General features: G+C 45.0%; 1 long non-coding RNA gene across 1 annotated transcript in view; it reads left to right on the plus strand.

The window, feature by feature from the left end:
- The first annotated feature begins 383 nt into the window (after positions 1-383).
- LOC146857592 (uncharacterized) overlaps positions 384-23,981 on the plus strand; it is a 46,747-nt gene continuing 23,149 nt past the window's right edge. The window contains exon 1 of the long non-coding RNA XR_014979593.1: positions 384-432. This is a non-coding gene — a long non-coding RNA (uncharacterized LOC146857592). The remainder of the gene's footprint in view (positions 433-23,981) is intronic.

The following is a 23,981-nucleotide window of genomic DNA, read 5'->3' on the forward strand; positions in this document are numbered from 1 at the left end:
TTATTTCTGTACTCTTCACTATTCTCTCCTTCACTGCCACTAGAGGAGGACGAAGTATTCGAAAAAGTGATGAAGTTCTTCGATGACCTGCCTTGGTATTCAAATAAATATCTGCGTGAGTCAACTCGAGAATAGAAGTCCGGCTGCAAATAGGGGTATACTTTTTCAAGTGAAAAATTCCTTTTATCTTTTTCGAATTTGTTACCTTTTTGATTGACTGTATAGTCTCTAAACTCTCCAATTTCCTTTTCTACTTTGTCCAGTAATGCTTTAGAATCCGTAATGATTTGGTTTGTTTTGATCTCTGATTCTAATGTCTCAATTTCCTCAAGTTGTTGTTTTGACAGACGTTGTGCTGTTTCTACTGTTAGAACCATCAGGTCCCAGCCTCCATGACTCAGCAACCTCCATGACTCATCAGCCTGACAAAAGGTATTTAACTCTCACCCAGCCTCACCTTCAGTGCTTTGCAATGGAGTTTCCTGATGAAGATCCTGCGGCGTGACGGCTCTTCTCTGCAGGTGCTGGTCGGGCGAGTTCTGTTCCATCCTTGCTGCTGCTACTCACAGATAACTCTAAATCCTTTTTGTGGTACATTTAATCTTGTGCTCAGTGAAATTCCAATGTTTTGACTTCCGGCTCATTTCTGGTTATCGGGGAGATCTTGTGTAACTGCGCACGAAACTCTTCGCAGTCAGAGACTTCCTGACTTTGTTTCCTATATCACAGTTCCCTCTTGTTCCCAGTCTGCTTACTTTAAGCTACTTGCCTAGATTTTGGTCATTTCCTCCTCAAATTATTTATGTAATTTGTGCATAGTCCTTGTTGATAGAAGTGTATATTAATATTGCAGTGTTTATTGTTATCCTGTTACGTCTCTGTTTTTTCTCGCTGAAAGAAGGTCCTGGTAATGCTCTCAAGCCTTGGACATACTTCAGCTGAAGAATACAGATTATGTCTTATCTCATTGAAATAAGAATGTATGGTGTGGTTATGTGTAATCTTCGTTGGCACAATATTGTGTGAGTGTGTATTTATGTTTGGCGCAATATTGTGTGAGGGTGTATTTATCTTTGGCGCCATACGGTGTGAGTGCAGTTCTGATTTATTCTAATCATTCTAAAAGACATCTTTTATCGTGACCCAATGCAGAAGTTTATGCATGATATAGGTAATTGATTATTTGTGTTTTTATTGATGTCTTTTACTACTGCTGCAGGAGTTGGTCTCTATACTCATTCCTAGCTTTAGGACAGATGTCCCAGATTATTCTGTGACCCAGAGTTTGCTTCTCCACCGGCATGAACGTGCACCAGTTGTTTCTTTCTTAATTTTAGCTTTTTGTTTTAACTAATTATTTTAGTTTAATGTTTGTTCCCAAACCCCTTTCCCTTGAGATTATCGGATGAGCACTGGTGTCTCTGGTTCAGTGTTCGTCAGATGATTTCTGGGGATTGTTAGGTTCCAGCTGCCTCTGCGTGTCCAGCAGAGAGAAGAACATGTACCAACGTTCATCTTCCCAGATTGGTTCCTGACAGTGCCCCCCGAAAGGGCTGTATGAAGAAGTGCTTCCTGACTGGCCCTGTCCTTTGGAAGTGGCCTGCTCTTTCTGACTCTTGTTCGGGTTGTCCTTATGGTACAGAGTAAACCTGCCCATGTGTTCCATCCAGAGCTGGACCTCTTTCATGTCCCATCCCAGCTCTGGGCTCATGGCCATTTTCTTCCTGAATTCTTGGTCATAATTGTACCACCCGATCCCACCCGACTTTATGGCCTCACTTTGTATGGAACGGGAGTATTGAACCAACGCGGGACCCTGCTCTGGATATTTTTCCATAACCACCGCTGACAGTATGGAGAAAGCCTCCAACCAGTTCTCGATGGTTTTCTCAGGCCAGGCCTGGTATTTCACTTTTTCCTCCTCATCTTTCCCCCCATCTTCCTAGTATCCAGCCCATCCAACCCGTGCATCAGTAGAGTGAAAATGACCACGAATTCCCGCCTCCAGATCCCCTCTTTAGCCGCTAGTAGCACCTGCCATGCAAGGGAGCAGCGTCCTGATACTAAGGGCACGACTGTGACCAGTGGTGGCAGCGCTGCTGCCAAAGGGGGTGCTTTGGCTGCCTCAATCAGCACGGTGGGGTTGTGAACCTCCTGGGGATTGACCGGCGGGGCCGCTAACTCTCCTAGCGCACTGGGACCTGGACTGCCTGCTGGGGGCACCTGGAAGTATAGAGGCAAGGTTTGCCCACTCGGCAGGGGGATGCTGCTGGCTGCGGCACTACCGTAGACCTGCGCTTGTGTTGCCTGTAACTGGTTTTCTGGCTGCGTTGCTGGGGCTACTTCGGTGGTGGCTGAGCCTGCTAGTCTCTGTGTGCCTGCACCGCTGACCTGGTCACCCCATATCCGTGAAATTAATTGTGCCCCTCCCCCCCACAGGAGCAGGGGCCACTGGAAGGAGTGGAGGCCCAGGGTTAGCAAAACGTGTTTGGAAGTCCGCCATAATGCTCAACATAGAGTCCATTATCTTACCCATTTTGTCCACGTTATTACCGCTGGCTGCGGTTGGGTTCACAGAGCATGCCGGTACCACCACGGGCACTGCTTCATGGTGTGGGGAAGTGACTCCGACTCGGTGCGGGGGCTCAGCAGGGAACTCCTTGTTCGTGGGCCGGCGAGCCAGTTTAGGCCTCACAGGTCCAGACTCCACTGGTCCTGCCTGGGCTGCCCCTGGTAGGTCGGATACTACCCCAGAATCTCCTGGATCATGCGAGTGAAGGATGCCTTTTGCCCACTCTTCTCCTTTGGCCCTCGCCGTTTCCATGAAGTTCGCTCAGACTGCCTCCTGCGACATGCCAGGTTGGGAATCATCGGCCGTGGTGATTTGGGAAAACAGAGGGGGTGATCCTTGGCCATCCATGCCCTTGGCTAGTTGTGCAGAAACCTCTTAGCAAGTCCTGCAGGTATAGAGGAAACGTGAAAGGATGGTCCCCAATGTCACTACGCCGCTGATCCGAAGGGATCCGGTAACTGGTGCAGCTCCAGCGAGTGTCCCTTCACCCCAACATTCACCAATACTTACTTTCTCCCTTGATTCAAGACCAACGCTGCCTGCTTACGCTTATTCCGAAGATTCTGAGGTGTGAGAGATAAGCACCGGTTAACATGTATGACAGGTTTTGCACTTGCGCCTGGTTCCCCCAGCCTACTCCCCCTCCCCACCTGCGTACGACCTGGCTTACCCTGTGTGGCCTTGTCACTGTGGGTGGTTGTTGAACCGGGGACCCGTGCTTGAAGCCGAGGGGACTCAGTACCTTGCTATAATAAAAACGGAGGGGGGTTAGGAGACTGTTGGTTTTGAGTCTGCCTGCCCAAGCGTGGGCGGTGCCAGAGGCACCCTCCCAGTAGGGTGGGGGGTGTGGGCAAAGGCAAAAGAGGCCCCTCCATAATAATGCGGGAGGAAGTGGGGTTACCTATGTCCAAATTGCAACCAGAAGCTGCCTGAGCCTGATGCGATCGTCTTCCTGGCGTCCGAGTAGCTTTCTGGAAAAAGACAATGGTTAGCAAGACCAGACAGCGGTAACAACTTGTTAGTGTATCTGGGGATGAAAACAACCATCAACTGAATTGAGAGTATGATATTGTATACAAGTATCCCACAAGAGCCAGCACTAGAGGTAATGAGAGATGTCCTGAACCAACAGCCTACTCCGATGAGAGTCCCCACGGAATTCATCATAGCCCTATTGACCATTGCAATGAAGAAAAACGTATTTTTCCAAGGACACTACTACATACAAACAAAGGGCGTGGCTATGGGGGCAGCCTATGCCCCTGACCTAGCCATTATCTACATGGACAACTTTGAGAGATTGTATGTATTCAACAATAACCCCTTCTACCACCGGGTGGATCTTTGGAAACGATATATAGACGACATATTGATTGTCTGGAATTGTGACGCAATCGAACTGGGCCGCTTCCACCAATGACTGAACCAATGTGATCAAGATATAAAATTCACCATCCAATCAGATGCCCACGAAATAGCCTTCCTAGACATCAAAATTTGCTGTGAAGACAACAAGCTATTTACTACACTATACCGGAAACCGGCCGAACGCAACTCCCTCCTTAGATACAATAGCCACCACCCACGCGGCCTGAGGGACAATCTTCCAGTGGGACAATTTCCACGAATTCGCAGAAACTGCACAAAGAGGGCGGATTACATGGCAGAATCTGAAGATTTGAGTATCCGCCTGATGACTAGAGGATACCCAAAAAGACTTGTGAAGAGAGCTCAGAAAAGGGCCTGGTTCAACACACAGGAAACCTTGTTGACCCCAAAGGAGAAGGATGACTCATTGTCACAAAGAATAATTTGTGTCACAACATTTTCCACTAGAGGTAACGCTGTATAAAAGATAATAAACAAACATTGGAATCTAGTATCAGCTGACATTGACCAACCCAACCCACACATGCACTCTTTTAAAAAAGCAATGAGTGTTAAAGATCATGTGGTACATTCATTCTTGGAGAACCCTATTGAACCCACGATCCAATCACTCTGGAACTTGCCACCTGTCAAAGGACACTACAAATGCAGACATTGCAAAGCGTGCCTTACCACAATACCAACCAATCATGCTGCATTTTTTCACCAATTGTAATTCCACTAATGTGATCTACGGAATAATCTGCCCATGTGGGTCTCTCTATGTGGGTCAGACACAACAGAAGATCAAGGCTAGGATTCTGCAGCATCAAAGTAGGATCCGGTGCTCCGTGGTAGGGGCGCCACTAGTTGATCACTTCACACAGATGGGACATAATCTTGATCAAATGCAATGGCTGGTGATTGAGAAAGCTGAACTGGGACCAAGAGGAGGCAATATTGCCTCAATCCTAACGATCAGAGAATCTAAATGGATGGTATGTCTGGACACCATTGCCAATGGCTTGAACGAATTGGACCCCAGCAACGCCCAACTGGCATGCCTTAATACATAATTAGGCCCATTTTAACCATGACAACACCACTCTGAGTACTGCATAATTCCAACTTCATCACTATTGGACTATTGGTTAAGATGCATCTTATTTTCTCTTCAGAGAATGGTTTCCCTTGCACTATACCAATTTAGGAGTGTTTAACTAGATATGGTATCCGCCAAACTGACCAATGTCTGAGTATGAATTGACTGTAGATGTTTCACTTGCCCAATGCCACCTTTGCCATTGTCTCTACCATTCTGTACGAAACTGTTCCATGGACAATCAACTCTCCAACACCGAACCTCTATTCCGTTTGAAATAGTATATGGTTTTCCATAAATGACATGTAATCCATGGCTCTCATAATTATACGATTGCCTTTGCCAGTCCAACTTGTACTATGCGAACATTATGTATTATGCTCTGTGAGCAATTGCTTATATACTTGAGGAATTGTGTTTAGTAATCATTCTATATTTATGTAATGGCCCGAGCAGGTGCACAATTCGATTGTATTAAGCCTGAAAATATTTCCAATGCCAACCGTATTTATCATGTGTTACGATATAACAATGTTAACAAGATTTATTTTGCGGATAACATGTTGTTGATGTTCCACACACTCACAATCTCGTTACAAGGGGAACCGAGTCTTTCTTCTTTCAATGCGAGGTCAGACTCGCACGTTAACCGGCATTTAGCGGCTGCTACATGCGGGATGTCACGCGGCTGCTGGTGTCTCCCGTGAAATATTTAAATAGGGTACACACACCAGCGGCTTGCTCTCTCTCCATACCATGAGGGATGCTGAACTAATGAGGGTGAGTGCTGTATATTCCGTTTTCTTTTCCAGCAAACCATTGGTTTCTCAGGCACCTTGTTCACTGCGAAGTGTAACCTCGGTAGTCCGCTGCGGGCACGAATTTTCACTTTGTAGCCCGTATTTTTGAGATGATTACCGCGTATGCCTGACTTCACGAATCATTACGGGTTAGCTGTTGTTAGTCACTTTGATTCAACTTTAGCTATTCGGGATTATGAGCCGCGGGCCTTTTTAATTTATAGCCCCTAGCGAGCAGGCCTCAATTCACTGTCGCACCGCTCAATTTTACATTCTGCACGTTCCCCCCGTCTGGCAGAGGCGGAGTGAATAATCCAGCATGCCGTTTCACTCGAAGCAGAGTCACCGCTCGATGCTGCCACCCTTTTAGTATTTTGCACACGTAAACGGTTTTCTTAGAGAATGAGTTGGTTTTAATTAGGCGCGTGTTCCGTGTAATTGGTCAGCTTCATCATGCACTGTACCATGAGCACCCCCAGTAGCCACCGCTCGATGCGGCCACCCGTTTTCAGTATTTTGAATATGTAAACGATTTTCCTCTGAGAATGAGTTGGTTTGAAATAGGCGTATGTTCCGTATAATTTGTCAGCTTCACCAGGCACTGTACCACACCATTGAATTCGGATGCTCAGAGAATGAGTTGGTTCTTTTTGAACAGGCGTTAATCTAGTTGATTAACCTGAGAACCTAGCACTGATTGTACCTTTCCCCCCGTTCCCTTTAGACTAATTGAACCCATTTATTGGGAGTTACTCATGATTTCTTTCACTTTGGGACCGATGGCTTGATCACAGCTTGTCTAGCAGCATTTACACTGTGTATGAAGGATTAATACAGATTTCTTTCCCTCGCTCTGATTAAGTTTTCCTTTGTTCTATCATGGCCTCTCCAACGCAGTAACGTTTGATTCATTTAAGGCCATTTTTTGCCAGACACCTTATCTCTACAGGTGTTCATCACTCTCTGCCACCACGTTCGGAGCCTTTTGAAGCTCCACTGTCCCTTGACGAAACGTTGTACCTACTAGGTTTTCCCCTATCAGATACGGTAACTATAGTGACTTACCCATGCTTTTTTGTTCTCGTCCTTAATTTAAGTGTTGGACCTGACGAACACCTCATTTTATCCCTAGGTGCCCCTCTGCACTTCACTTTCACTTTTGTCCTGAGTAACACCCCGTCAGTAAGGATTAGAACGAACCTACACGGTTTCAGGGGTCGAAACGTCGACACATCATCAATGCCAGTATCATCAACAGTGCAGGTCGCACTGTGATTTTGTACTGTACATGGCTATGTATATAATTGATTTCTTTCTGATATGGACTATACTATGAATGTGTGGCATTAAATAACATGCCTGACAATTTGATTGTGATACATTTGAATATTATATGTCACTTGCTTCACTACCTCTCTCAAGTCACTTTTCCTCCCCTACCCCCCACCCAGTTGGGCAAACCAATGATACATTTGAATGTTTTCTTGAATTTGTTTTATTTTTTTTTAAATTGCGTAGTGTCATTAAAGAACACTTTAGCACTATTTACCAATTCAATTGTATTCTTTTTCTTTGATATACCATTACACTATTTTGATGTAATAGTACTGGGACCACCACGTTCTATACTGAGTATGAGAACAAGGACCTGCTCAAGGAAAGCACCCACCTTTACGGCGCACACCAGCTGCACCGTACCTATTGCCCCTGGAAGAGATGGGCCCCGCCCAATAGAGAGGGGAACCTTTCAGACGGATGCCACTGAGCAGTGCACCGCGGCCTCCCAACTATGCAACCCACAGTCCTGGAAGGGTAGCCCATAAAGGCACTAGCTGGTGTGCAGAGACAGGCAAGCTTGAACCTTGCAACACAAACACCTGAAAAACAATAGAACAAGTGCACATCTGCATCCCACTCAAATGGCCCGCTTATAATTAGCGGTAGATCCCCCGCGCGGCCTCACCCCCAACGGACCCACCCAGGCTCCAGGGGGCGGGCGTCAACATCTGGACCCATAGGCGCAACCCAGCAAGGACACCCTATCCCCCCCCCCCCCCCCCCGTTGTAAGGTTCCCAATTGCTCATCATAATGTGAGCAACCCGGCAGGAACACCCCTTGGTGGGTGCAGCTGCCCCAAATGTATTATGTCCAAGAGCCCAGCCTGAGCTTTGTTTTCTGCAAACATTTGGAGCACAAAGAGAAAGTGTTGCGTCATCTGTTTCCTCACTTATCAAAGGTCACATTTTGGCCTTAATGTTTAACAGAACTAATGCTGGTGGTTGTTGTGATTTTTCCATGTAATTCAAAGTTAAAGGTATTCAATTTCTTGGTCATGTCTGTTAAAAATACCAGATTGAGCAACCACTCCATGCTAGATATTTCAGTGGTATTTTCATTTCTAGACTGCATAAGTTTTGACTTTTGGCACAAGTGAAAGGAATCTACATAGAATGCTCTCCCACTATGCTGCCAGATTTTAACGTAAAGTAAAATATCAGAATATGTGACTGAAATTTTTTTGAGGAATAACTTGAAGCTTCTGTGCTGTTTGGCCTTTGCGCAAATTAAATTAATAATGTTAACAACAAGAGTCATAACATGATGAAGCCCCATTACTTTGGCGAAATCTGCCTGCTGAAGGATAATGCCGGTACTTCAAGAGGAGGGAAGTCGGGGTCTAATTTAAAAAAAAAACAGAATGACGTCCTGTCATAGTGGTTGCACCATCAGTTGTTAATGCCACTTAATTTTCTAGTGGGACATTTGCTTTTGCAAAATAATTCTACTCATTGTTGAAGTCAGCTCACTTGGTTGTGGGTTTCAGAGGCAATAAAGATTGAAATTCCTATTTATGGATGAAATATTCAAAAACCATTTGAGCGAACATTGCCAGCAGGCCCTATCATTCTCGTCAACGGAGTGATCACATTAAATAGAAAAATATTTGCATGTCTTTAAATCCCACTAACTGCTCCGTCATGTTGGCAGATAATGCAGATACCCTTCTTGCTATTGTGTAGGCTCCTAATTGCATTTCTTAAATGGTAAACATAAATTCAGGGCTGTTTTTGAAATCTTTAAATAAGGACTATTCCATTAGATTTGTGCAGAATAACCCACTGGAAAGTGTTGCTTCGTTTTTAATCAAGTGATGAATACGTTTGATAGATGCTTCAGTTGCGGCATTAGCTTTCTTAGTTGTTTTAGTAAAAAGATTGCTGTGTCTGCAGTGCAGCTTTTAGTTCACTTATGTTTTTTGGCTTTTTGTTTTTATTAAGAGAACTTTCTCTCAGAATGTATGTGCACTGTTGAAAAAAAACAGCCAGCAGTGCTCTTTATCCCACTGCTATGCACGCCTCACAGATTAAACATATACAGCTGTCTTTAATTTTACTAAGATAAACATTTGTTCTCCCATCTAGGATGGAAATAGTATGTCTTACTCTTTCGCCTTTGGGATGGACCTGGCTTTTCATCCATGATTCAATTGTTAGTTGTTCAATGCACATCAGGCATGAATACCATGTGATATTGTATTCAGGAAATTATTGATTAGCAGCCAATCTGAATAATTAAACACAACTGTTGGAAAAGTGAGTTAATTCACACTTGTCATGCTCTTGATTTTCACAAAAGTTCCCAGATGATTTGAGTCAGCATGACCTAGAAGAGCCAATGACTATGGGTTATGCAGACCGCCACAAACAGAACTGGATGAATCTGCGCACACACAAAAATAAAGGATTGTGCTCACTCAGAAGTGTGCCAGCTTGCAGTGCAAGGATCTCTGGTGAGAAGCCTTGTCATGTGCTGGTGCACTGCACTGAGATAGACTGGCCTCTGTATTCTTTTGTACTGCTGTTGGTGGCAACCTCTTTGAAGATAAGCTAGGCAACACATTGCATGAGTATCTAGTTTGTGAACCGGACCCAGGATACACTTCCTGCAGCTCAACATGGTGTTGCAATGCAAACACCAAAGTCAAGGATCAATGGAGAAAATGTATGTGAATTGCAAGCTTGGAGATGGTCAAAATGAAAACCCCAAGCAGAGCTTCTGATTTACAGTCACTTCAGTAGGGAACTTCTCAGACAGAGCAAGGACCACGCGGGTAGAAAAGTAGCCCCGCACAAATCAGAAGCTTTCGACAATCCAGAACAAAATGATTCATACCTCATTTGGAATACAGAGATACACATGAGAAGCACACATACGCTGTAATCCTATTTTTACATAAGCAGTTAATGCTTAAATTGCAGGTGATTACACATGCAGTGTGCTTTTCTAAAATACACATTGCCCCCAATATCAAAGCTCCTTATGGTAACGTTTGACATTTCTAGCTAGCACTGGCTGTATATTTTGCAATTTAAAGGGAAAGTAGGCATTTTAAAAACGCCCGCGCATCACTCTGAGCTCTGCAATTAGTGCCCATGAGATCATCAGTCCTAATAGCACATTGCTGACCAATACTTGCAGAAAGAGGCTAAAAATACCTTTGCTAACTCAAATGAATAAATCAATGCTACTGCTTACTTTTTATGACCTATTAAGATGATTGCTCACAGCATTGTGCATTTCACCTTATTTGTGTGCCTTGAATACAAGGCAAGCATGTAGAGTTGCCAAATCTCAATCATTGTACAAGCCTAACCAATATTTTCATGCCAAGACATGGTAAAGAAATCCAGACAATCGTTGAGATATACACAATTTTTCCCATTTTAAATATAAACTAAATGTAACAAATAGTGGCAATAGGGGATCTGCCATGTTCATGGAGGGAGTGCTACATCCGTATGATAGTCCCCTTGCGGTATTTCCTGCACTGTAGGACTAGTATGAGAAGGAAATACCCCCAGTAGATTCTCAGCAGCAGGCTGTTAGGATTCTGATTGTCACTGTTGAGCCCTGCAACTCTTGCTGCGTTGTGCTGGGTTTGTGTCTACTAACTCTTAACTCACTGAGATGCGGCTGGAAAAGCTCCCAGTTTCATTCTTGAGCTTATGCTGTTTGAGGCACACAGTAAGGGCTGAATCCTGTATATCTCTGATAATGCCAATGTATTCATCCACAAGCTCAAACAGGCCATGAATGCTTACCTGGAGCTGCACTGAAGTCACCTGTGCCCCATTTGAGCAATGTTAATTTTATACCTTACACCAGCACGTGAGTAATGTTGCTGCGGCTTCCGGGCCCCATCCAGAGTAGACCTTTACCTTTCCGAAAATACTGTCTTTTCCAAAAATAACTTAATTCCATGAACAACACTCCTTGTTCTTTTGACACTATCACTCAACTGTCCTGAAATGTCACACATAAGCTGAATGCTATTAAGAAAATATTACAAATAGGGTTGCCACCTGGCTGGCATTTTACTCGCCTGGTCTGAATTTTTAAGTGCATGCCAGAAAAATAAATTTGGGAAAGCAGTGTAAGTTGCTATTTTTCCCGATTTTGAAATATAATCCTAAAACAGGAAGCACAGGGAGAAATCACGTAAGACGCGAGAACTGACATTTTCAAACTGAGTAGAGTGACAATTTCCATATACAAAAGAATATGGACCAGTGGCAGCTCCCCCATTGGGGCGTGGGGGCGTCGCCCAACTGCTTTCTCACAGTGCGAGAAGGCAGAAACATAAATGGTAATAACTACCATTTATGTTTCTGCTTCTTGCACTGCGAGAAAGCAGAAGCGCCTGGTTTGGGGTGGGCGGTCCTGCTCGAGGGCAGGGGGGGAGTGGCTTGCCCACTGTTGTGGGTACCAACTGTCTGGTGGGCCCTGGTGCATCTGCCATCTTGGAAAAGTAAATTAAAAGTAAAAAAAAAGATAGCAAAAATAGCCGAAGCATCATAACGCAGTGTGCACATGGATGGTGAAGCATGTATAGCTTATATAAGCTTTTTTTGTTTCTGGTGATGCTGTTCCATATTAGCAAACATGCATTTTTGCTAAATGCGGAACAGCAAAGGGGCAGGTAATGGCATTGAAAGGGGAGAACATTGCTTTGCCAATGCTCACTGTGCCATGTGAGCCTCTATGCATGGAAGTATTTTGACTTGGACAAAAAGTGGAATGCCATCCAAAATTGTAGGAATGTAATAGATAAGAACGTGCAACTAAGGCGATGTTCACATGGATAAACGCAATCCCGCCATTCGGTTCTTGCATCAGTATATGTAGAATAAACTTATTAAAAGTGTCCCCATAAACAACCAATTGGGTTCTAGGTTTTTAGAGTATGCATGACGGTCAGTTTGAGTCAACGCGTGCTTTGAAAGGAGAGTTATCCGGCATTATGATGTCATAGGATTGTGTGGATATGTGAGTGGAGTTATGGAGAAAGTAAATAGAACATTGTGATGTGAGAGAAAACCAGACAGGTCATTGCGATGTCAGAGGGTCATGGAACAGAACATTGGGATGTCAGGGTTAGAGCAAATGGCAAGGGGCATTGTGATGTCAGAGAGTGTCATGTGATGTGATGAGAACATTGTGCTGTCCAAGCGTGATGGGTCATGGAACAGAACATTGTGGTGTCAGGGTTATAGGAAACAAGACAGATATTGTGATGTCAGAGGGTTATGGGTCATGTGAACATAACATTGTGTTTTTTGGGTTATGGGAAATGAGACAATGCCTTGTGATGTCAGAGGGTTATGGCACTCTGGTTTAGATAGTGTACTGTGGCTCACTTTCTCAATCTTGTTTAGGAATGAGCATTGTTTTTATTCTGCAATTAAGATTGTGCTAAATCTTTAATTTTCAAAGTGCAGTGTGTGTGTGGTGTTTGTGTGTTTGCATATGTGTGTGTGTGAGAGAGAGAGAGTGTGGAGAGAGAAAAATTATATTTTTTCAGCGATATGTATGCTCCATCATGGTAGGGATTCTGGTGACAAAGTACACAAAGACGGCTTTTTGTATTTGTTATACTGCATGTTTATTTCAGGTGCTATTAGCTTTAATAACGTACGTGTCTTCCGCAGAATAATGTTTATTGAAAACAGTATGTGAAACACTGGACAGTGCGGTTTGGTTGCAATTAGTAACAATACCAACATGTTCAGTTATGTTAGTCACAAGGTGGAGTTTTTAGAATACATTGAGACACCAATCTGTAGAAGATGGAGCATTTGTGGCAGGCCTTTGTCACTGAGCACTTGAAGTGTTGTTCTTATGGGGGCAGTAAAACCACAGAAGACAGGATGCCTGGTCTGACGGTGTCATTGTGAAGGTCAGGCGCAGCACTTTGTTCAGCCACTCATTGCTATTAACATTGGCGAGGTGAAAGTGGACATTTGCAAATTAGTCGAGGGGTTTCTGTGACCTCAAATTTACTTGTAAATGCACCATTTGTCCACTCTTTTTTTTAAATTTGCTCAGGGGAAGAATCCCCCCGGATCCCTCTTAGGTTGTTCGGGCTTGCTCGCTGCGCTCGCTATGGTGCAGTATGACAATCATTTTACGCCTCACCAGTTTCAAATGTCACCAGCTGCCACTGATATGGACCATTTTACACATTCTTTTTCACCTACTAGCTCTTGTCTACTGCCATCAGTGCATCCCCACACCGAACAGCAAAATGTAAGCACATTTTTCTGAGAAAGGTGGCAATCCTAGCTACAGCACATTAGCAGTCTTAAAACTTGGCAGCTATTCGCCCCCATTGGTGAGGTGTTGGCTATGCATACTGCAACATACCATAACACTATGTTGTAATATGGCATAACCCACACCTCTTCCTATGAAATACCATCTCATTTAAAATATGAAAAATATGGTCTTTGTTTTTAAATGGGAGATATTTAAAGTGAAGTGTTACCTTTATGTCTTTGATGCAACAAAGTTAAAACTTCATTAAAAAATTTCCATTTGAACTTCTTGTATTAAAAAAAGAATCTCCTTCCAAGTCGCTGGTAGAGTAATAAGGTACTGCAGTCTTATGTTATTTTTGTTTTTAAAAGTATTTCAGTAAAGTCAGGTGCAAGAATGGTCCTAATTCTATCGAAAGACTGCTCCTGCTTCCAGATAGCAGTGCCGCGCCCTGGGGCACAAAATGCAGTCTGCACCTCTGTGGCATAAAGTGGAGCCAGGAACCTTCCATAGCCACGGTCATGGGCCTGTTCAGAGACTTTGGTGCCAGATTCTAACCTGGGAGCTTCTTTGGATCAAGGACAGGGCTCTGGTTCAAGTGCCGCCTCTTAGACAAGACTGCTGCTTGGTGCCACATTCTGCAAGCTGGTGCCTAAAAAGTGCTGCAGGAACTGTTGGGCAGGATGGCCCTGAGCGTAATTTCATGCAGGGGAAAGCAGGTGATGTGGTCCTCCCTCGTGCCAGGTGTATGGAAGTGCATTACCAGCCGCTCCTTACCCCAGCTAAGCTCAAACCATTCAATCATGTGAGCAGCTGGTATGGGTGACGGTGTGCAAATCCACACATCTCTAGACATAGATAGGACCTAATCACTGCTGGCTCTGGGCTGTGCAGGGATAAAGTAGAGGAACATTTTTAGTTTCCTCATCTGAAGGCAACAAGATGATACAATTAATCTGATCAGAGGGATTAGATTAAGATACCTGTCTTCCCAAAGACCTAGGATTGTTACCTTATCAGAAGTAGAGGGAGTGTCTCCCACACAGGCTCGCTTCAAGTCACGACACCATGAGGAATTCAGTATGAGCATTAGTGACTCAGTCATAACAGAGTGAAGCTTGAAGAAGTGTTATTCATCTAGAAATAGTCTGAAGAGATGCAGGAGTAGATGGCATCACCACTTTCCGCACTGGTTTATCACATCTCAGAAATTGAGAGCGTCATCAGTGTAAGATATTGCTTTGAAACAAAAGGGCTGACAAATTGCAGTCAAGGGGTAGCAATAGATGTGAACAAGCATCTGCAATGCAATAGGTCTCGCATTTGCTAGAGTTTGAGCTACTGCCATTGGAAACAACAATGCCTTTTATTTATGTGTTTCGAAAGCTGTATGCCGTGCATAAACACACCCTTTGTACTTATAGTCCTTGCTTACGAAAAGGAGGGCTGGCAGTAAAAGAGGCATAGTTACTTCCAGCGTTGCTTCTCGTAAGCAACGACTGCAAGTACAAAGTACCTGTTTACGCACCGCTTGCAGGTTTTTAAAATACAGAAATAAAAGACATTGGTATTTACAATGCCAATAGCTCAAGCTCTCGCAAATGCGACACCTATTGCATAGCAAATGCTCATTATTGCATAGTAGAACCACTCTTTGTGGAAAACAACAATCATGCCATGCCAGCTAGTCTTACAGGCATTCACAGATATACAAACCTACAATATGTTTCCTATATTGAGGTTTTGGAATGTTCCGTTTTTTTAAAGCACAATAAAGATGGGGGGCTGTTGGTGGGGGTTGGTAGTTATACACTGGTAAAGGAAGCCCGCCAGTCATCTATACCTAAATGTTCCCTCCACCGCCTCATATCTCAAAACGTTAGCTTATGCAGCCAACCTCCACCTACCTGACTGAAGGACTCTGGCAGAGCCTTGTCCTGACCAGACTAAGCATGGAATGGCTTTCTGAAACCGGCAAAGCCAGCAAAAGATGATGACCCAAAAAGGCGATCCAACAGACAACCATAATCACATTTCAGACAAAAAAACGTATTGGCAAACTTGTATTAAAATGTGAGGATGAAGGAGGAGGGAACGGCCAGACGTTGCGTGAATACAAAGACAAAGGAGGTCCACAATAGTATTAAAAAAAAGGCCAAAGAGAAGTAACTCCCACCTTTAACTTGTGAGGGCCTGAGCCTGGTGAGGTAGCCTGTCTGCTTTGTTTCACTGTTCTACTAAGGTTTTAGGAACTGTAAGACTCTTATCAACAACAGCAAGTGATGGATGATCTGTGGCTCAAAACGTAATCCCAAGCAGTAAATGTAATAATTCATTAATATTATTTAGACCAGACTAAATATTGATAATGAATTATTACAATTACTACTTGGGATTACTCTTTGGTTTGCCCACAGATGAGTGCAAACATCCTTTTGTGTGAATATTAATCCAAAATGAGGGATGAATGCTAGCCACTAAAAAACAAAAATGTCTGTACATCCCCTATTTCTCCTTGCTATTTTTCCAGATGTGGTCTGGATGAGATGCCCATAGATTCGCCCGAGCAGCCAGGAGTGCACATCTGTTTGGTGGGAAGGGATAGCAAAATATGGTGAGGGGGAGGAAGGAAGTAGGGGGAAAAGCAAGAGTAAAAAGGATAGAGAAAGTTGGGAAGGGATAGCAAAAGATGTTGAGGGGGAGGAAGGAAGTAGGGAGCAAGGCAAGAGTAAAAAGGATAGAGAAAGTTGGGAAGGGATAGCAAATGATGGTGAGAGGGAGGAAGGAAGTAGGGGGCAAGGCAAGAGTAACAAGCATTGGCATAGCCAATAGGTCTCGCTTTTGGTACCCTATAAGTATTTAGTAATGCAGCACAATATCCTTGGTGCAACAACATCAACCGTTGCATGGCTAAACACTTATAAGATCCCAAAGGCGAGACCTATTGGCTATGCCAATGCTTGTTGTAAAAGAGCACTCCATTTGCCAAACTAGGTTTCGGTTTTATAATCAGTCTGTAAAATGGAGTCATATAGCTCCTCTACAAGGATGCAAAACATTGAAGGAATAAGAACAACGTCTTAGAAAAGACTTGATGAAAAAGAAGACGCCAAAAATAAGTTTTGGCCAGCAAGTTGCACAGATGAGTGGGTCACAAAATAACTTTGTCCAGTTAGGTAGAAGATATTACAGAAACTGTGATCTATATGCGAACGCAAGCATTTCTATACATACATTGCTAAACTCTCTAAGAACAGCCTCGCCACTAGGAACAGGATTACAGTAAATGTTCATATATGTAAAGAATATATGCCAATAGCTTTACATTTTTAAACCGAAATGCTAGAACAATCTCGAGCTGCCATGAGTTACAAAAGAAACACAATACTGGTCACAACCAAACTATAGAACCATCGCCATTAAAATAAACCTAGATTAGGGCCATGTCAAGGCAGCATCTGCAAACCAGGAAAACAGGGGATGGGTTCTTGGGAAATCTTACTTCAGGGGGAGTCTATATTGAAATCAATATAAGCAATAATAAAAAGGACATGGTGACCAGCGTTCACAATAACACGAGTATTCCTGTGCAACTGTGATAGCAGCACAGGTCTTAAAAGATGAAAGTTCTCCTTCCACATCTGGGTGAGCTCAAGATGCCATCAAGGGCACTGCTCAGGAACATGGGCTGTTTGCCAATGGCAGACATTATACAACACTTTGCAGAAACACACCTCATGGTGACCAAAAGTGTTAAAAGAACACCACAACACACAGCCATAAACATATCCCTTGTGTGACAAAAGACGACAGGCCTGTCGATAGCAGCCCAAAAAGATGAAACTAGTAGTAGATATCACGTGCTCCTTAGCAGGCACTGGTGTGCCCCCACCCCTGAATCCAATGACATCTGTGAACTCTGTGTCCTATTAAGTGAAGCACTGTCTCTGTGTCTGCAAATCAACCAAATGGCAAAACAAGTCAATCCTGCCTGATGCTGTTCAAGACTGGCCCAGATTACTTAAAATGGACCAGCGTCCTTCACTCTCTGACAGGAACATGTCTGAAGACGGTAAGAGTGAAGCATGATAACTCAGGCCTACCATACAGAGACCTAATCAGTCTGCAGAGAACATAAAACTGCAACATCAACAAATATGTAGAGTTTACACTGACTGGCTTGCACCCTGAAGATCCACGTCAAGGCCCTTTCTTCAGTCCATGGAGCATAGGGTGGACAAAATGCTCTCAGACTAGATTTCGCCAACAGCTACGCTCAATGAGATCTCAAAACACCATGCGCTTCTCAATCACCATTTCAACAAGCATGTAGAAACAAGCATTGGCCGTGCGGCCGTGAAAGTGACGCGGCCGAGAAAGTGATTGCGATCGCGCGCTGCGAGCGATGCGCTTAATGAGCATGACGAGGAAAGCCAGATGGCGCCTCTGCGCGCGGTCGCGCGCGTAACCGCAAGCTCTAGGCCACAATGGTAGCATTTTTTGAAGCCCACTTACTAAAGGTCTCTCCAGGGCAGCGCATGCGCTGGCTCAGGCGAGACCTAAAAAGGTAAAGAAAGTTAGGAACGAATAGCAAAAGATGGTGAGGAAGGAAGTAGGGGGCAAGGCAAGAGTAAAAAGAATAGAGAAAGTTGGAAAGGATAGAGAAAGATGGTGAAGGGGTGAATACAGAAAGAGGGGGAGCATGTTCGCGAAAGAAGGAAGGAAGGGCGACTTGGATGCTACCAAGTACAAAAGGACGTCTGTCTAATTCTGGCCTAATGTCCTTGGTGATGAAGTAGCCCCACCTTCCTGGCCCCCCTATGGACACTGTCTGCAGCCTTTTGTGGCTCTGGGGCGCCAAGAATAGCCGCCTGTGCTACTGGGAGAGATTAGAAACGTCCATCACCAGGGAGGTGAGAAGGGGCGATTACGGCATTGTGGGGAGAGCGAACACCGCAGGCATCTCGGACCCGTACGTGCAGCATACCTCACAGCAGCCGGGGCGTGCAGAGGGGGAGACAGGTGCTGAAGGGAAACAAAGCAACAGCGACAAAGAAAGGGAAATGGGGGAGACAAACAAAGAGAGAAAGCGAAAGAAAGAGAGGGGAAAATAGGTTAAAGGAGAGATAACAAAGAAACAGAGTAGGCAAAGGGCAGGAGGCAGACAAAGAAAGGTGGCAAAAAAAAGAAACAATGGGCGAGATCTGTTTGGCGCCACCATCATTCTTACCTTGGGGTTCTGGAAATCCATTCTCTGGCCAACCATTTAAAAAAGGAAAATTAAAAAATACAATTGGAACCAGGGAAAGGGTGCGGCAGCAACGGATGACGCGAGTAAAAGGGAGAAGCATGTAGTTATAGTGTGCGAAAAGTGGGCACGAGAGACAATGAAACCCCCATTTCCATGAACTGGTAAAAATCAAATTAAATAAAACCGGGAGGGGTGGAGCGGGAGGTGCAATGAACGAGCGGCGGAGAGAAGGGGGGCAGGATGTGAGGAGGAATGAGCAGGCTCCCATTTCCTCCGCCAACTTCACCGCAGTTTGTGAAAGGGGCAGTAAACAAAGTGCTGCACGGCATGTCTGTGCCTCGTGTGAAGTCGCAGTGCCACACTTTGTGAAAGTGGAATTGAAATAAAGATGTCAAAAAACGCCACTGGCGAGAAGCAACACGAGGCCCTTAATCGCTGAAAAGAGACGCCGTGTGCGTGCACAGTCTCCTGTCTGGGCAGGCACTGCAAACAGGAGACAGGGAGGGAACAAACATGCCTCCCTTGCAATCAAAGGCGAGAATTTTTGACGTGCGCCAATGGAAAGCATGGGTGGAGCTTCCACCCCGCTTCCGAAGCAAAACCGACTTCAATAGATCTCGCATGCGCTGCGTCGCTAGGCGAGACATAAAAATGGTTGGGGAGAGAGAGGAGCCTTATGGTATCCACACTTGACCTAGACACACATTGACGGAAACAGAGCAGTAAAGATTGAGTTTTATCAGAAAGGAAAGAGGCCACCCATAATTTGACATACCGACGTGTACCTGCCTCCTCAATGTGATGGCTCAAGATGGAATGATCAACATTATCAAATGCTGATGGAAGATGCAGCAACATGAGATAGTTGGGAAAGTGTTCACCCAAACTCCATTTCTGCTCATTATGAGCAGCAAATTAGGTCTGATTCCACACCTAAGACAAGGTTGGACCCCATCTGGCTAGTATTTAGCAACTGGTGGTTTAAAAATCCAGAGATGCTGCATCCAATAAATTTCTCACCGATCTAAGGGGCAGATTAGGATGGCGTAAACGGGACCACCCGAACGGCTGCGGGCGGTCCCTACAGAGGCATTACAATGTGACTGCCACCACGGCGGTTGCATTGTCTATCTTTTGGGAGGGGGGACCGCTACTAGCCCCCAAAGTCCCTTACCGCCCACCTTTTCATGTCACCATGAAAAGGCGGGTGGAAAGGGACATCATAATCCTTACGGCAGTGCCTTGCAGGCACCACCACCATTGTAGGGATTGGATGTCCCTCCCATGCACCAGCGGGCTCAAGGAGCCCGTCGGATGCGTGGTGGTCAATCTTTCGGACCGCCAACCATCCGCCTGCCATGGAAATATCATGGTGGGGGGATTACAGTGTTCCGATGGCAGTGGGACCTCCACTGATTGGCTGTCGGTGGCGGTCCCACCGTCATTGTAATCGGCCCCTTAGTGGCAGCAAGGGGAAGCAAGATTGGCTTTTAACTTGCGTTAGTGGATAGATAAAAAAAATGTCAATAGGGTTTTCTCCACTGGTGCTTCTCATTAATTGGCACACATTTCAAAGAAAAGCAGTTTTTAAAGGTAGATGTAAGTGCCGGTACTACAGCGTCAAAGATTTGAAGACTTTCAGGGGTCAGACATTATCAGGAGGATCTGCTTTAGAGGTAGAGAGAAGGATAGAGACGTCATTGTGAGAAATTAAAGGCAAAGCCTTCGGAAAAACATAGGTAAGCAACGTTATGCCGGAAGTGATCTAAGGCACACTAATTGCTGTTATGGATACCTTTAATTTCCTGGAAAAAAAATAGTAAGATTATCACATAAAACTGCGGAGTAGTCACTCAAAATTTGCAACTGGGAATAATGAGTTTAGAGACCACCTGAAAAAGGCCTTAGAGTTGACAGCTGAACGGGTTTGTTGAAGAACGTGGTTTTTGCCATAATGAAGCAGTGCTTTTAAATTCTTAGCTAAGGTCTGAAGTCCAAACGAACTTTGTCACAACAAGTACGGTGATGCCGACATTTAGCTTGCTTCACCTTAGGCCTGTTACTAGTTCAGGAGTATGACAGGGGGGGGGTTATACGGGCATAGCGGAAGACGAAACTTCCGCGCCCTTCAAGATGGCGGCGTCCCGATCCGGAGTGGAGGAGGATAGCGGATTAGTCACGCCGGCCGACACTGGACTAACGTTGCGCGCCGGAACAAGAGAAAAGCAAGCAACGAGTGGGGGAGAGGAGACGACGAGGAGAAAGGAGGATCGAGGAGAGGCGGAGAGAGCGAAGGACAACGAAGCGGCGAAAGATCGAGACCCGGGACCTTCGGGAGAGCCGGGCGGTGAAAAGAACCGGCGGAGCGGCCGAGAAGAAGAGTCGAAGGGCCAGGGGCCCCCAACCTGTTTCGCCTCTGTGTCCAGACGTCCCTTGGAGAAACAAGACGCCGAGACACCCCACGCTACGGTCCTGGAGCACCGTAGCTTCAGGTCAGTGCCTTTCCTTCACTATTTAAAACAGTTGACTGGGAGGGAAGACCAGGGAGGACGACCTAAGTCGGGCACTAGTTAGGACCGCTCTTTGCATCACGTCCTCAGTCCCTCACAAACCGTGGTGATAGTTCGTTCAGGTGGAGGGTCAGCACCACAAATAGCGAAACATAAGTCATATTATTGACCGGTGGTTGTTTTGTGTTTTTCTTTGTTTCCCCGGGGACGCCAAGCCAATCAGGGAACCAACAAAGGGATGAAGGGAAGCTGTTTGAAGAAGAGGGACCTGTGGAAGCGCATACCGGACCCGTTCTACTTTGTTGAACATTCATTGCTGGACACCCTTGTATCCCCGACTGTGGTTCTGCGTTACCATTGTCCTTTTCTTTTATTTATCCTCAATAAACGGACAAAGTGTTACCACCTCTTTGGTCCTAAGAAAGCTCAGTTTGTACTGATTACCTTCAAAGGGGATCAGGTGTAGGTCCTGGGAGGTCAACGTAGCACAGGGGGGTTGGGTTCCTCCTAATACTTGACGTAGAGACTGAAGGAAGAAAGTGAACACAAACGTCTGTGACGCAGGTATTAAACCTGTCCAAAATGTAATTCATGTCCCTTTCTTCTATATGTAGGGACCATCTGTTATTAAAAAACTTACCACTCCGAGTAGACTCTAATGCATTCCAAGGTTGAGAGAGTTTCCTCTGGAAAAAGATAGAGAACTCTGTGGCTGATTTCCTGAATCAAAAGTGAAATGGATGATTGAATGATCCAGTAGGGGTAAATAAGGGAAAGAAACTGCTGAAGCTTTAGTATACATTTGAAATAAAATGTAAGGTCAAAGTTTAGCGTGCCTTTATGGGTGAGGCCTGTGCGCCCATGGGAATGTGTATTGAAGGATGTGCTAAGTATAGACATGAGTTTTTAAATGTACCCCCGCCACCCGACCTCTAACTCCGATACTTGTGGCCACTTTCCTGCTGTTTTTAATGCCTTACATGTAGCTGAAGAATTATTGGAACGCCCATTGGGATTAACCCCTTGCTGTGGGGCCCTCACTCCAAATGCATCCTAAGCTTTTAGCATTGTGGCACCATTGATTTCTCAGACCTGATTTTGACTACTGGGCTGCCGATCGCTACATATGTTTATGGTGAAGTATTTTGTCTGGATTCCTGCAACTTCTTGTGTGGTGGACGTTTTTCCAAGGGGGCTGCCTTGCTGGTATTCACCTAGTGGCTCTTTTCTGCATGTGTTTGGTCCAATCACTGGGTAGGAGGCTCCCTGTTTTTTCATTGAGGTTTGTTCATTCAAAGTGCTGAACTCCCTTTATTTATTTTGGTCTTGGGGCCCTCTGCTCTGTCTTCAGGGCCTGGATGGCCTTTGACAATAGAAATCTTTGTTCAACCCCAGTGTATGGGCTCACAACTCTTCCTTGAAGCCTGTTCAGTGCTCTTAGGAAAAACTGTTCTCCTTTGGTAGTTCTGTGTGGTAATGGGGCATCTGCCAGTTCTACTGTTATTAATTTACTGGGCAGCCCTTCCTCTTGGTTGGTGGTCAGTCCCTGGCTTGCTTTGGTCTAGTCTTCTGTAGTAGTGGACTTCGCTCTGGTCCAGGGGTTCTCTTTCTCCTGCATGTATCTCATCACTCAGGATCCCAGGTGATTCTTTGGGAAGATCCTGTACTTAACTATGGTTCTTCAGGCCACTTGCAGCTTTAGCTTTGTGGTCCATACTGGCTTTTAGCTGCTTTCATGTTGAGGCTTCATTATTGGTTCTTTCTTCTGGCCTCCTCCTGTGGTTTCTCACATAGGTTGTCCACATTGGGAGTTTGGGATTTCATGTTGCTACTTTTCAGATGCCCTTGGTCCGTCTTTTCCCTAGGTTGTGTGGGTACTTATAATATTGCTTTCAGGTCCCTTTGGAACTCATGATGCAGTGATCTGCATTTCTGCATTATTATTGTCTGATTGCCAGATGGCTCTTCCACTTGCTCATTGGGTGTAGGTCCTTGGCCTCATTCTGGTGTGATCCACCTATGCACTGAGGCTGAATAGTGTTTCAGTGTCTGCCTCACCTTGGTTTGTGGTTTATATAGTTCTTCGATACTCCTGCACTGTTAGATGTTGCCGAGGATTATATCGCCTTTTCGTTGTGATTTCTGCTACAATTGGGTCAATTGACTTGCTTTTTATGTCTTTTCACTCCCTAATTATTGTAGTGATTGAGGTTCTGTTTTGAACAGTGACTCTCTGACTTTGTTGATCTCTGTGCAGCCTCACTTGGTGGTATACCTGGCCTGGGTGTGAGGCTGTTTAGTCCTACAAGGATCTGCCTGCAGTTCTCCAGTGTTCCTCTGATTGCATTGTTTCTGCATCTGTTTATTCTGGGTGCATCTTGGACATTTCCCTGTCTGATTTTTGTATGAGTCTGTATTCTGTGATTGACTATTTTGGTCTGTCTCCTCCTGCTACTCCAGTTCCTCTTCTAGAGTCCTTTGTCTCTAGTCTTCTTGCTGACCTTTTCTTTGTTGGTGGAGGTGGGTGCTGGTTTGGACAATGCTGTTGTGTTCTGATAGTTGGCCCATCATTAATCTCCCCCATGGTGTTGCAAGCTGGGCTGCCTCTGCCTGTTTATTTTTACTGCTCACATACTACTCTGCAGGCTGGAGGGGCAAAAGCTCTTGGGGTACAAGTCAGTCCAAGACAAGCATGTAGCTTCCTTCTCTAGTATGTGCAGTGTGTCTGACTTGGCTGGGTTGCATCTGACATATTTATCCCTAGGCCTGTATGTGCCTAAT

This window comes from Triturus cristatus, chromosome 3_2, assembly GCF_964204655.1.
Source record: "Triturus cristatus chromosome 3_2, aTriCri1.1, whole genome shotgun sequence".
NCBI classification, from domain to species: domain Eukaryota; kingdom Metazoa; phylum Chordata; class Amphibia; order Caudata; family Salamandridae; genus Triturus; species Triturus cristatus.